Source organism: Felis catus, chromosome B2 (genome assembly GCF_018350175.1).
Source record: "Felis catus isolate Fca126 chromosome B2, F.catus_Fca126_mat1.0, whole genome shotgun sequence".
Classification (NCBI taxonomy): Eukaryota; Metazoa; Chordata; class Mammalia; order Carnivora; family Felidae; genus Felis; species Felis catus.
Genome location: NC_058372.1, coordinates 13,637,668 through 13,652,213, shown reverse-complemented (window position 1 = coordinate 13,652,213; position 14,546 = coordinate 13,637,668). Strand labels below are relative to the sequence as shown.

Genomic DNA, 14,546 nt, shown 5'->3' with positions numbered 1-14,546 from the left:
TTTAGGATTTAATAAAAAGAAATGCTGTTATGAACGCTTTTCGTAATTTGTTTTTGTGATCTCTGGGATTTTTCCACTTCAAAGGAAGGGTGTCATTAAATTCTCAAATGCAACCAAATCAGTCTTATAATTTTGGTGGCATTATTCTTGCTGGTGGAATTCAAAGATGGTGAATATCATATTTAAAGACTCCCCCAAAGCTGGGTTGAGGTTACATTAAAGAATTGGATGTGTACCGGGAGTCCAATCACCTCCTGGTATAAAATTAGGCTATTGTACATCAAAGGGGCCTGTGCTAAGTATGGTTCCGTCACTGTCTGTGGAACATTCTGTCTCTGTGCCCTCCAACAGTTAGCAGATGTTCTGTGAGTTAATGTTGCCCTTCAGTTATCTTTGACAGAAGCAGGGTCTGGTTAAGATCAGATTGTTTAGACTAATGCACGTTGATCTTGTTATAGTAAGCAGAAGACTATAAGCCTACTAGACAAGGAAGAGTGGGCGGTGGATTGTTAAATTCAAAAAACAAAGCAATTAATAATTGGAGAATGGTTTTGGTGTGCATGTCTCATTTATAGTCATTCATTCTGATGGATGCCGCTTTTAGATTTACCTGGGAGGACCTTTTAAATAGCTTCAGAGTATTAAGCTGCTTGCTGCTGACCTTGCTGATCTGGGCATCAGAGCTAGTGCGGGCTTTCAGACCTCCAGGGAGAGAGCGCGCGAGGACAGACTAGCCATTGGTTGTTTCTGCACCTATGGGACACCTCACTCTTTAGCCCTCGTCCTGGAACTTCAGTTTCATTTAATCTTGGCTTCTAAAGTTAGGTTGGTGCATATGTATTGTAGAGTCGAATGTCACGTTTCTCAGAGTTTCCGGGGAAGTCTGTGATATTCTGTCACACTTGGTGGGCAGGTGGGGATTTTACAGCTTCCAATGGCGGCTGAAATGCACTTTCCTAGTTGACTGTAAAGAAATGGGCAGCCCGAAAGCCATTTTGGAAAGAAGGTGAAAGGAGTATCTGTTTCTTTCCATGAGGATTGATCGATCAGTCAGTGGTGGAGTTATTTTGATAACGTCCTACCTCACCTAGTAGGATGATAAATACCTCACCTAGTAGGATTACTCACCTAGTAGTAATATAAAAGGACCTAGCCTTTTATATTACTTTCATACCTACTCTGCAGAAATTTTTTTCTCCCAGCTTACCTGCCTTTCCCTGGTGTCAGGTTTTCTGTAACAGTCACCTCTTCATGAGCTAAAATGGTTTTAATTCCCTAACTGTTGTCATGCTCAGGACATCCATATATACACAATTTTACTAATAAGCGTGAAAAACCACTACTGACAACACCAGACATTTTTGAGGGCCTGGATTATTTGCTAGTTTGGATTACCATTTTTTTTAATGTGGAGGGTTGAGGATACATTTTTGTTTTTCTTGCCAAAGCCTACTTTAATGAGAAAAGTAAATTTGCTGTTGTAAAATCGTCAGATGTGTGTCACATGTGATTCCCTCTGTATAGCCACGTTTGTAATTTGTTTTTGTTTTTGTTTTTGTTTTTGTTTTGTTGTTGAGCCATCTTCCAGGCTCTGGGGTCATAGTCGACTGGTGTTTGAAGGTTTTAGTATAGGTTCTTGTGTTTCTAAGCTTTAGAGTAGAGACTTACACACTGGTTGTCCTTGAAACCTGCAGGCAGGTTTCTTTCAAAGCTTTTTCAAGAGGGGCTAGGGCAGGTTGAGTAGTGCGGTGTGGTTTAGTATTCTTCCCCAGGGATGTGCCTCTGAATCCTTTTGTAGAACTATAAAGATTCACCTCCCGTGAGTGAGCCTTTTCCTCCAGCTACTGTGGTTTGGAATAACTGGAGTGGAGGTCTGTGGTTTGGAGCCACACCCCAATTTGGGAACCATTGTAGACTGGTTTGTCTTCCAACTGAAAGTCTGAAGGTCAAGTTTATCAATTTGTCCTAGTCTAGTCGTCATCTTCCCGTCTTTTACCTGCGTAATTGAGAAGGAGCTTTTTTCCCCCCTTTAAGTTTACTTATTTATTTTTGAGAGAGCAATATAAAGCACAACTAGCAAAGGGGCAGGGAGAGGGGAGAGAGAGAGAGAGAGAGAGAGAGAGAAAGAAAGAACATCCCAAGCAGGCTCCGCACCATCAGCATAGAGCCTGACGCTGGGCTCGAACCCATGAACCTTGAGATCATGACCTGAGCTGAAATCAAGATTTAGATGCTTAACCATCTGAGTCACCCAAGCTCTCCAGGCACCTGAGAAAGAGCTTTTGATAGGAGTTTAGTGTATGGCAACATCGTTTCAGTTCTGGGGATGCGGGCGGGGGAGTATGATTCAACCAACATGGAATTTGTAATTAAATATAGCTGACGATTTATCATGCTGTTGGGAATGAAATAAAACCCATCTGTGATTTATATAAATTTTATCGCCTTTTATAAATTTACTCACCCTTAAAATACAAGTTTTGACTTTATTCCCTTTAGATGGAAATCTTCTGAAGAGGAATTCTGCTTGCTTATATCTTCTTAGGGTAGCAAGGGTGAGGTTCTGGTTTAATGTCGCCCCTCGATTGCTTTGTTCTGTTTTGGGTCACGGAGCCTCCGGTAGACCAAAAGGCTGAACTTGTAGCTCACTTGGGGAAGTTGCTTTGGAAGGTGCCTGGGGTTGAGCCTCTCCTTTGCTGTTCATTACACTGTGCAGTCTGGGTCAAGTTAGCCTTCCTACTTGGGGTGGTTCTGAGAATGCATTGCAGTGATACGTGTAAGATGTATTCAGTAAATGTTTATTGGCTTTGTTGTTGTTGTTCAGCTGTTTGTATTTGAAAGAATGAATTTTTTATTAAATACATTTCCTGCCTGGTAATACTCCATTCTGTGCTTTGTTGTCAGATGTAGGCTGAAAGCTTTGAAGACGTTCAGATTCTTTCCATCCTGTTTTGAAGCCTCTATTTGGTGACTCTGACTTTTGGTGGCTTAGAGGAGTTTCAATGTGCTTTCTCAAGAACCGGGCTTAACATTAATGCATTCATTTATTCACTAGGAAGAGTAATTCATTTTTTTATTACACGGTAGCTTATGGCAGGTGCTAGAAACCCCTGTTGTTAACACGAATGGCAATCAACATTTAACTTGTGTCTTCACTGTCTGCTGTCTTGTGGTTTTCCATTTATTCTTAATTGTCATGTATGGTGGAAGTAATTAAATCCACGAGTCTCCTCCTCTTGTTCTAAACGTTTGCACCCCTTTTAAATTTTCTTGGTTTTCCCAGATTCTGGATTCAATTAACATGCTGATGGTTCTCTGGTTTGTAGGGCAGATTAGTCAGCTTTGGTGGGGCCTTTTTCCGTCTTCCTTCCTGCTTCTCTGCCTTTAGTCGATGCACCTGTGTATATAACAAAGCAAAGAATTTCTTGTCCTTTCTCTGGGAAGAGGACCTGGGGAGCCGCCATTTAAAGAAACGTGCACTGCTTCATTTCATTTGTCCTCAGTGTGCCCAGGGGACGTAAGCATTTGGTTGTTTACTTATTTATTCATTTATTTTAGCATTTGATTGTTTATAATTCCAAATCGGTTTTGAATACCCTGGTCAGAGTTACCGAATTGAACTATTTTGTAGCAGGAGAAAGCCAGGCAGAGTGATTTCCTAAAGCACTTTGACTCTCACTAACCTAAGCCGTTAGGTGAGTAAGTAATCTGAGTACGCGAGACCCCATACATGCTGCGAAGCTAAACATTCAGTAGCTACTACTTTTAAGGATTTGGGGCTGAGAATTTTGCTATAAATAAATGATGTGTAGAACGAGGATATGGGGAAAGAATGTAGGGGAAATAAGTTACCCTCAATCTTTTTGGAGAAGAAAGGGAATATGTGGCTCTAATGCCAGGTTTAATGAAAATGGGGAGGGGTGTGTGGAGAGAGGGAGAAGAGTGTGTGGTCACTCACAAAAGAAATAACATGGTTGCTTTATTTTATTTTAAAGTTTTATTTGAGAGAGAGAGAGAGAATGAATGAATGAATGAATGAATGAATGAATCTTAAGCAGCTCTTCACTCAGTATGGAGCCTGATGCAGGACTCAATCCCACGAGGCTGGGATGATGACCTAAGCTGAAATCGAGAGTTGGGTGCTCAATCGTCTAAGCCACTCAGGTGTCCCATGGTTGTTTTATTTTAAGCAAGCAAGCGTTCTTCTAAGTATGTTCACCTTTTGTGCCTTCAGAATCCAATTGTGTCCTCCCCAGTCACCTCATGAGGCTGGTGAGCATTTATGAGAAGTGGTTCAGTTCCCATTATGTGTATTTTGGATCCCCAGGCATTGTGTACTGTTTTCTGTTTGAAGATGTGGACGAAACAGGGACGAAGAATGAGATGTTTGTCACCAATTACACGGATTTGGTAAAAATTAGAATTCTGTTTGGGGCTTCAAAATTTACCCTATGTTGGTGGCGGTAGCCTGAAATCCACTTTACGGGACAAGGAGATTTCATTATTTCTCTTAAGTAAGCTGTTTTCTCTGAATCTTCATTTAGCAGATTATTGGGGGGAAAGGGGGCTATCGTAGTGTTTTCCGAAATGTATTTTGGAAACTTCCAGTGACTGCCTCCAGCTTTTCACAAGCTCACAGAAATGGCTTAACGTTTTAATTTGATTTCATATTTTGTTCCAGATGTTAACTCGTTCATTTTCTTTTTCCTTTTAGTTCTACTTGAAAGGGCAGCGTGAACCGCTCTTGCTTTCTTCTCAAGTATAAAAATGTCAAAGTCAAAGTTAACCTTTATTCTTCATTGAAACCATTAGAGGGTAGAAGGCAAGCCTTTGCAGACAGGAACAACATACATCTAGATGAGAAGCAGCTGTGCCGGGAGGGTCAGCGCGGGAAGAGCTCAGAATACGCTTTGCTGCTGAGGTTTTCAGCATTTCCTTATTTACTGCCTCTTCGGGTGGGTAGTCGAGGGGGGGGTGGTGGGCAAGCCAATTAAGTGGATAAAATTTATTTATTTAAGGGAAGAAGCAGGACACGGTGTAGACCATCTCAGGCGCACAGGGTGGAAGTCGAAGACTCATTGATGAAGGCCATGCATGAAAGGAACTCTAGGCCACAGTGGAAAAGGTTTTTTTCTGAGTTAACAGGGTGCGCATGAGGGATGGGAAACATTTCCAGTGGGATGCCTCAGTCCGTATCATAATGTGAACTCCCCTTTTGACTTACTACTTTAAAAAGAAAAAAAAGAAAGAAAGAAAGAGAAAGATCCTATCCATGGGGTGGTAGCTCATCTATAGGCAATGTGGTAGATTTATACTAGTTCCTTCTGAAGGACCTAATTGCTGTCTCAGCTTTTGTTCTCTAATCCAAGATGGCGGCTTCCTTTTGGTGATGGGAGATGCTGAACCCAAATGTTCCATCTGAGAATGGAATTTTGTGGGTGGGTAAATTTTTAGAGTCTACATCCACTGCCCACAACCACAGTATGTGCCCTAATTGGGTGCATGTGAGTGAAGCAGGCCCAACCGGGTTATTCCAAAGAGAATGGCTAGAGAGAAGGTTTCCGTGAGAGCTATTTCCAGGTTGGAAAATTCCCATTTCTATTTCCAGGGCTGCTCAGTCTGGAGGTAGAGCACAAATTAAAGAGCACGGTTTTAGAAGTGGGATTGGGTTTTGGAACTGGCAGCTTGGTAATTGCACTTTTGGCAAAAGATCCTCTGGTGGGTTTTGGCTTGCCAGACACGAGTTGCTCCCTGAAGAATCACTGAAACCAAAAGGAAGGGACACCACAGAGGGAGGTCTGAATGAGAGGGAGACCCCAAGCCCCTCATTCCCTTCCCCAGGCTGCAGTTTTGTTTCTGTCCGTCATCGTGAGGGAAAGTCCCGGGAGATACAGTGGGTCTCAAACAGCAATTTCTTGTTTTCTTTTTTTTTTTTTTAAGTTTTCTTTTTATTTATTTTTTTATTTTATTTATTTATTTTTTTTTAATTTTTTTTTCCAACGTTTTTATTTATTTTTGGGACAGAGAGAGACAGAGCATGAACGGGGGAGGGGCAGAGAGAGAGGGAGACGCAGAATCGGAAACAGGCTCCAGGCTCTGAGCGATCAGCCCAGAGCCCGACGCGGGGCTCGAACTCACGGACCGCGAGATCGTGACCTGGCTGAAGTCGGACGCTTAACCGACTGCGCCACCCAGGCGCCCCTTAAGTTTTCTTTTTAAATGTTTGTTTATTTATTCTGAGAGAGAGATAGAGTGAGTGGGGGAGGGGCAGAGAGCGAAGGGGACACAGGATCCAAAGCAGGTTCTGCGCTGACAGCACAGAGCCCAAAGTGGGGTTCGAACTCAAGAACTGTGAGATCACGACCTGAGCCGAAGTCGGACGCTTAACCGCCTGAGCCACCCACGTGTCCCCAAACAGCGATTTCTTACTCTGTCCTTTATCTTAACACATGCGGCCGGCCATCTTTTCTAGTCAAAAATCCTTGCCTGTTGTGTTTCAGAGACAAGGCAAGCATCATTTTAACTGTGTTTTCGATGACTCCTGATCGTTTGTCACTGATGTCACATCTGATCACTCTTAATTTTAGTGATCTTCAATCATCCGTGACACGATGAAAGTTCGAGATTGGTTTGGAGATGGTTACTGGGCCCGCCTGTATCTGAGGGCTACATGTTGGGTAAGACTGCTGGACTTGTCCCAGTCTGTGGATACACAGCATCTGATCTGACTCGGGACCAGAATTTTGGGGAACATGGAGCAAAATGTAGGCACGAGTAGATGCCGAATGGGCCGGAGAGGCCATTATAGATGATTGCTCTTGACCAGGCACCGGAAGTGACCACCCTGCATTTTGCTGTTTTCACAATGAAGGCAGACCACCAGACTTCTGGTGTGGCTCACTCTGTCTCTCAATATTTCTATCTGGAGACGTTTACTAAAACGTGTTATCCAGTTACGTGTTTGCCTAACAGACGTCCCTTGATTAATGACATGGAGACCGTATAGCCGACGGGGGAAACCGTTAATGCTCCCGACCAGTGGTGCTCAGTAATTGTCATATTTTGTTGATTTTTCAGATGTTCTTGGTTTTCATATTTTTAAAAAGCCTAAAAGAAATAACCCGGGTGGTAACCGTGATGTGCTTTCCGGAGCCCGAGGCGGAGAGAATTTGGTCACGGTGAATTCATGTTGCCATTCCTTGCGTCGAGTTCTAGGCATTCTTGGGTCTTCCCGTAGTGCAGTTAACCCCGATTTACACAAGATTCAGAAAGACTTCGTTCCAGTGCCAGATCATCTTGTAAAGTTATTCTGAGCAAACAAAAGGCGACAGAGCAGCAGGCTGCAAATTTCATATTAGCGAAACGAATATTTGTTGTGGCCAGAATTTCACGTTTTCATGCCAGAGCACCACCAAGTGTTTTAGAGGACCTCGAAAAAGAACGGTGGCCCCCAAATAGATGAAGTTCCCTTAGGTCCACTAGGACTGACTTTTCCGGGGCACCCAAAGGCAGGAGAATTTGAACCGAAAGAAAGAACATGGAAAGCACGCGAAGCCGGTGTCTTGCACCACTGAGGGATCGGGTCACAGTTGATTGACAACAGTGTGTGTGCGGTGTTAGATGTAAACGCAACGCTGAATTTCCTATTCGTTGACGCCATTACTTGAAGGCACCTTGTTGGTGAAGGAAGTGGATGTTAAATGCGAACACTTAGCTCACATCCAGTGGGGGAGCCAACCATTTCTGAGGATCTGTGAGTAAGCATTTTGCTCAAATGGGCGCACAGCATGTTCTCACAGTTTGAGGAGAACGTTTCTGAGGTGAAGAGAGACACTTCGGTCGATACTTGAAAAGCGAATATGAGGTAACTCGAGGAGAGGCCTGCAGAGTTTGGGCAGAGCCCCGGTTTTGCGCCCATGGCTAGCCACCGGGTGGGGGTGGTTGTGCTCAACAGCCAGGGGAAACGTTTCTTCTAGCATCTAGTGTCCCGAAGAGACACTGTGATGATGGAGCAGGAGGTCTGGGTTTTCATACCTTCTCTTCCGAGGAAGGTTCCACCCAGCAAGCCTTTCTGACCGCCGTTGAGGCTTTCTCGGTCACACTGCCATCCTATGTAAATGTCGGTGCAAACGCCCAGTGTCCTGGCAATTCAAGGAGGCGCCTTTGTGTCCCATGAGCCTGGTGTCCTGTGGCCTCTGAAAAGCACCTGTTTCTCTGGGTGCCTTTTGTATGGGCAGATTTTTTTGTTTTTTTGTTTTGTGTTGTTTTAAAAAGAAGTGACTGCTTCACGGGTTAAACTTGGAAGTTACTCTAGGCTTCTGAAAAGTCGCTGTGTGGTCCCTCCGTGCACATGCTTTTGTGCAGCGTTCTAAATGGGACGTGTTGGCATCGGCAGCTGCTTCGTTTTGGCAGGGAGAGAGGCGGCCTGAGTCACTTTCCCTGGTGCTTCTTCCAGGACCCCCGCTCCCTGCTTCCCTCTGCTGATCACATCTCAGGAGAGTCCTCTGTCCAGGCTAGTTTGGGGCTTGGCTGGAGAGTTGGTCCGAAGGAGCCTAGACTCCTTTGTCTGCGCTCGTCTCCGGGAGCATTTCTGCACCGAGTCCCAGGTCACGCACGAGGTGTTTGAAGTCTGTGTTGATTTTTCTTTTTTGTCTTTCTTCTTATCTTTTTTTATCCCCCCCCCCCCCCCATGAGTGGTTTGCCCCCACTTCTCTCCGATGCAGCAGTGGAGCTCCGTCCGCTGGCTCCTCAGAGGCCAGGCCGGGCGCCTTCCTTCCCTCCAATCCTTGTCCTCACCGCTAGCTCGTCCCCCCGGCCCCCCTCCCCCCTGAAATCCTGTCTGTGTCTGACACTCAAATTAATTTATTGACATGTAATTCTTTATAACAGAACCCATTAAAGGCCGCCGTGCATCTGAGCAATCATGCCTCGCTGGGATTCCTGGGAGGCTGTAGGTTTTAACAAGTACAGCCCTTTGACTCGTTGACAAGAAACTCTCTTTAGATCCTCCTCGCTCCCCCTACATTCGTGTCACACTGGCCCCCGTCCGTGCGTTGTTTCCTAGTAACACATGTGCCATGCCTGTAGGCGAGCGGTTTTTTTCCTTGGCTGCGACGTAGACTCCCGAAGAAGCAGCCCCCGAGGAGCCACGCACCTGCCTCTCTGCGTTTTCTCGAATGGGCGAAACGGTGTGGGCGGGGGCCATGCGGGGGAAGCTGCTGTATCTTTGGTCTCCTTCCCTCTCCATCCTTACCAGTTAGCTCCTTTCCCTCCCTTCACCTACTGTGAACACGAAGTCGTCCGGATGTCTGTTAAGTAGTTTGCATGGCGGTCCTGTCGTGTAGGGAACAGCCGTTGCATTTAAAGGCATCACGCAGCTCCAGCGTTTTCCTTTTCACATGTGCTTAGGCGTCTAGATTCACTGTGGAGGAAACACTCGCTGAATGTGCAACGTGGAGTGTGTTTTTACGAGTTATGAGTAGTGCAGCCCAGCAGGGGTTAATTGCAGAGGCCAGCTTTATCGAGCTAGATCAGTACTTCTTCCTTTTTATCGTCCAGCCAATACTTCCATTCCGGGATCTGTGCCACATTTTACCCATTCTTCAGTTGATGGCCACTTCTTACGAGTTGGTCATCATGAACAAAGCTGCTGTGAACGGTTGCAACGGTTGCAAGTTGTGCTTTCGCTTGTCCTGGGTGCGCACCTAGGAGTGGCATTGCCAGGTCATACGGTATGACTCTCGTGAACCTTTTGAGGCACGAGCCAGACCGTTTTTCAGAACCACTGCCCCAGGGTTCATTACTGTCAAGATGTATGAGGAAGCCAACTCCTCCACGTTCTTGTCAACACTTATTATTGTCTGTCTGTTTGATGATAGCCATCCTCCTGGGGACGGAATGGTATCTCATTGTGGTTTTGAGCTGCAGTTCCCGCCTGACTAATGCTGTCAAAGCGTATTTTCTTGTGTTTACTATCCATTTATGTCTCTTAGAGTCGAGATCTTGAGTAATTCATACCCTCGTATCTGAGAAATTTTCAACACATTTGTGACTTCTTTATTTAAATTTCGACTTCCGTGCTAGTTTTGAAAAAAGTAGTTTGGAGGTGTCTCTGTTTATGAAAAGATAAAAAAAAATCATGACCCAGGAATGGCTCATTTTGAATAGTAAAATAAAAAAAAATAGAAAATTCTTATCCCCAAATGTAATGACATTTGATACAGGTAAATTAACAAAATTCTAACAATCAGTTGCAGACGTAGAAGGGAAGACCCTGTCACATTAGGTGTTCCACTTCCTGATGTGCACTCCGTGTTCCTCTTTTTTTTTTTTAAATGTTTATTTTTGAGAGAGAGCTAGCAGGGGAGGGGCAGAGAGAGGGAGAATCCAAGCAGGCTCCTCACTGTCAGCACGGAGCCGGAAGCGGGGCTTGATCTCATGAACCCTCAGATCATGACCTGAGCCGAAACGCTCAAGATGCGTAACTGACTGAGCCACCCAGGCGCCCGCTCCGTGTTCCTCTTTATTGAGAAGTCAGAACAATAGTAAAACCCTTCAACCAGTTCACTACTCCCCTACTCGCCTTGATTTCAATGCAGGAAAAAAAAGAAGCCTTTTCAATAGAAACACTCAATTACTTTGCTGTTTCTAGGGAAACACAGAGTGAAAGCTTTGAGAAATGGTAGTTGTAGATGAGCCTAAGAGTTCCACCCTTTATTGTTGGCCTATTCAGGTGTTCTTACTTTATTAGGAACTGATTGTCTATCTCCACTAAAAAGAAAAACAAATGGGCAGAAATTCTGCCACTCATGTTCCTGAAACGTCCTCATAGACAGCTTAAAGTCGCATTCTGCTCCCCCTCGACACACCTCAGTGTACGTGTGGCAGTTTTCCGCAGTGAGGCGTGTTTTGTCTGGCGCAATCGCTCCGTTATTCAGGTGTGAAGATTCCAACATGTACTTTCTGGCAGGCTGCCTGAAGGCCCCTGATCTATTCAACTCCTAATCCTCGGAACCTGTTCCCTTACGCGGTAAAAGGTACTTTGCCAATGTGATTACGTTAAGGATCTTCAGATGGGGATGGTGTCCTGGGTTATCCAGGTGGACCCAGTGTCACCAGAGGGATGGATCCTCATAAAAGCAGAGGTAGGAGCCTCAGAGGGAGGGATGTGAAGGAGCTTGCTGGGGGTAGGGGTGGTGCTTTCTGAAGAAGGGGAAAGGGGCCCGCAAGCCACAGAATACGGCAGCCACCAGAAGCTGAAAAAGGTGCAGGGAATTGAGTTCTCCCCCCTCGGAACTCCCAGGAGAAACCAGACCTGCCAGCACCTCCGCTGAGAGCTCAGTGAAACTGATGTTGAACTTGGGACCTCCAGAACCGTAAGCAAATAAGTTGGTGGTTTTGATGCTAGTTTATGGTAATTTAACAGCAGCAGGAGAAAAAGAGGCCACATGTTCTGTTTCGTCCCTTTGTCCCTCACTAACAGAGGGGGTAGACCCTCATTGGACACCCTTTTTGTGCTGTGTGACAGCATGCATTTGGCATTAGTTTGGGCATAGACGGGCGACATCAGTCGGCCAGATCACACAGCTTGTATGTGGCTCCAGATTCCAGGATTTTTATGGGGAGATTGGGATTCACGCTTGACTTTGTTAGCTACGTGAGCTAATTTATTTCTTTGACCCTTGTTTCTTTCTTTAGGGTAGAAAAAAAAAAAAACGTTTCACCCTAGAAATTCAAGTTATTTTTCTTTTTTAATTTTCAAAAAACGTTTATGTTTGAGAGTGAGAACACGAGCAGGGTAGGGGCAGAGAGAGTGAGGGGACAGGATCTGAAGCAGGCTCTGCACTGACAGCAGAGAGCCCGATGCGGGGCTTGAACCCACAAGCCATGAGATCATGACCAGAGCTGAAGTCGGACGCTTAACTGGGAAGTCAAGTTTTGAATACAGTTGACCCCTGAGCACCTTGGGGGTTAGGATCACCAGCCCCCTGCGCTGTGGAAAATCTGTGTATAATTTTTAGCCCCCCCCCTCCCCCCCCCCCCCCCCCCGCACTTAATTAATAGATTACCATTGACGGACCGGAAGCCTTACAGGTAACATAAAGAGTCAATTAGCATGGGTTTTTTTGGTATGTTATGTTATTACATACTGCGTCCGTACAATAGAGTAAGCCAGAGGAAAGAAAATGTTAAGAAAATCCTAAGGAAAACCCATTGACAGCCCTGTGCTGTATTTATTGCAAATGTCTGTATGTAAAATCGCACCTGTGCAGTTCAAACCTGTGCTGTTCAAGGGTCAGCTACATACTGAACGCTGCGCACAAATTTTGCTCCATTGCTGATGGGGCTCAGTTGGTCATTTAGAAAGCCACATACTACGTACTCTGAAAAATGAGGGTTTTATGGGTGATCAATGCTGTGAAGAAAGTTGAAGCAGCTGTTTAGCTTGTGTGGTAGGATGGTCTGAGAAGACTTTGTTGGTGGGCGGGGAGGAGGTGGTATCTGAGAAACAAATATTGTGATAAGGGAAGATCCAGAAGGCGAGAATTCTAGGAGAAATGAGTGCTAAAGAGTGATTTAGAAGATGGGCTTAGACCCTTGCAGACCATAGCAAGGATGCAAAGTAAGAAATCCTGAAAACGAAGAATGTTGGTTGAGACCATTCTATCAGTGAATGACATTCTGTAGATTCGGTCGCTACTATTTGCCAGGCAAAGACTTTGGTTCTAGAAGGGAGCAAATGCCACACAGCTGCATCCTGCTCTTTGTGAAGAGGAAGTCTGTGGGTCTCCAGAAATAGAAGTTATAAAGGAACTGCCTGTCTATATATTGTATTGCCTGTTTTTTTAAACTTTAGTAGTATATTGGGCGAACTTTCTATTGAACATAAAACCAAAGGAAGCAAGCTGATAATTTTGCTTCACCTAGGCTGCAGTATTAATGGTATATTTTGTATTAAGAAATTAGATTTTTACTTGGTAAGAAGTTATTATGGTTTTATTGTGAATACTGGTGGATGATTCTACAAGCTCTTTATTTTATTTTTATTGTATTTTATTTTTTAATTTTTTTTTAACATTTATTTATTTTTGAGACCGAGAGAGACAGAGCATGAACGGGGGAGGGTCAGAGAGAGGGAGACACAGAATCTGAAACAGGCTCCAGGCTCTGAGCTGTCAGCACAGAGCCCGACGCAGGGCTCGAAGTCACGGATGGCGAGATCATGACCTGAGCTGAACTCGGCCGCTTAACCAACTGAGCCACCCAGGCGCCCCTATTTATTTTTTTAACGTTTGTATTGCGAGAGAGCGGGCCAGAGAGAGAGAATGAATGAATGAATGAATGAATGAATCTCAAGCAGGCCCCGCACTGTCAGTGCAGAGCCCTATGGGGGCACTCCATCTCACGCACGGTGAGCTCATGACCTAGGCTGAAGAGAGTCAGACACTTAACCAACTGAGCCACCCAGGTGCCCCTAGGCTAGTGAGGATTCTGAGGCAAATGCGTAGACTTACTTTCATGCTCTTCCTTCACTAGTATTTTCTGTGGTGTTTATCTTTAATCACAGATTCATTTTGGATAGGATTTATACAGTACATGTCTGATTTCTAACTGCTAACCTCATAGTACTAGGGAGAGCTAGTGTGGTTGATCTGATGGGCACCTGCCTCATGTGCTCATTTGAGAGGTTCTCAGACTGTTCTTTGAGGGAGGATCTCCAATTTTCTCTATTGATTAAGCAAGAAATTGGAATTGATTGGAAAATTGTACCAAATTTTGGGCATTTATGATTTCCCGTGAGTAATGAGAAGCAGATCTTTTCTCAGATGTTCAGCTATAGTTTATTTGTTGGGTTTTTCAGAAACTTCTCTGTTTGTACCAAAGGAAAGCAATTGTCATTGCATTCTGCTTCTGTATTTAAGAAAGGTACCAGCATGTTCTACTGTGACAGCCCTCTCTGCAGGCTCATGGACGCGTCCTCTTGTTCCAGATGTGTTTCTTTTGCATCTCACTGAGAAGCAATTCCGCTTTCCTCCCGGTTTATTGTTGGCCATGTAATTTTGTTTATGATGTTTTTGTTGCTGGTGGTTTTTCTTTACTCTGTACTCTGACTCAGGAAGCCCGTCTCCTTTTCTATTTATGGTAATTACTAGAGAGCATTTTATTTTGGCCCTTGGGGAGCGCCTGCTGTGTTTCTTTGTGTGGGCATGTATGTTGGCCTTGGAAAGTGTTTTCTTTGAGGTCAGGGCTTTTGTAAAATGGTCTGAAAAGTTTGTCGAACCCCAACTGGCCATTAAAATTTTTTGTGTGTGTGTTTGTATAGGACTACTCTCCATGCCCCTCTCCCCCATCCCCCAAGTGTTTCTTCATCAACTTAAAGATAAAATCCATCCGTTACTGTCCTGTTAGAAGTACAAGATCTATTTTCTCTTGTTTGTGGGGTTAGAGAGGGTCTTTTTGAGAGCTGCCTTGATAACTGGGGAATGTCAGGAACAAAAAGAGAGCCGGCAGGCCACTCAGTCTCTCTGGAAACAAAAGTGGAATTA

The 14,546-nt window shown here is 44.7% G+C and overlaps 1 protein-coding gene across 7 annotated transcripts in view; it reads left to right on the top strand.

Moving 5' to 3' along the window:
* The window catches only part of JARID2 (jumonji and AT-rich interaction domain containing 2), a 274,188-nt gene that overhangs the window by 95,848 nt on the left and 163,794 nt on the right, over window positions 1–14,546 (top strand). The window contains exon 1 of one of the 7 annotated variants that reach the window (XM_045057090.1): window positions 10,434–11,375. The exons of the other annotated variants lie outside the window; for them this stretch is intronic. The gene's annotated coding sequence lies outside the window, so the exon portion shown is untranslated. Of the gene's footprint in view, window positions 1–10,433; window positions 11,376–14,546 lie in introns of those variants that run through there. 7 annotated transcript variants of the gene reach the window in all.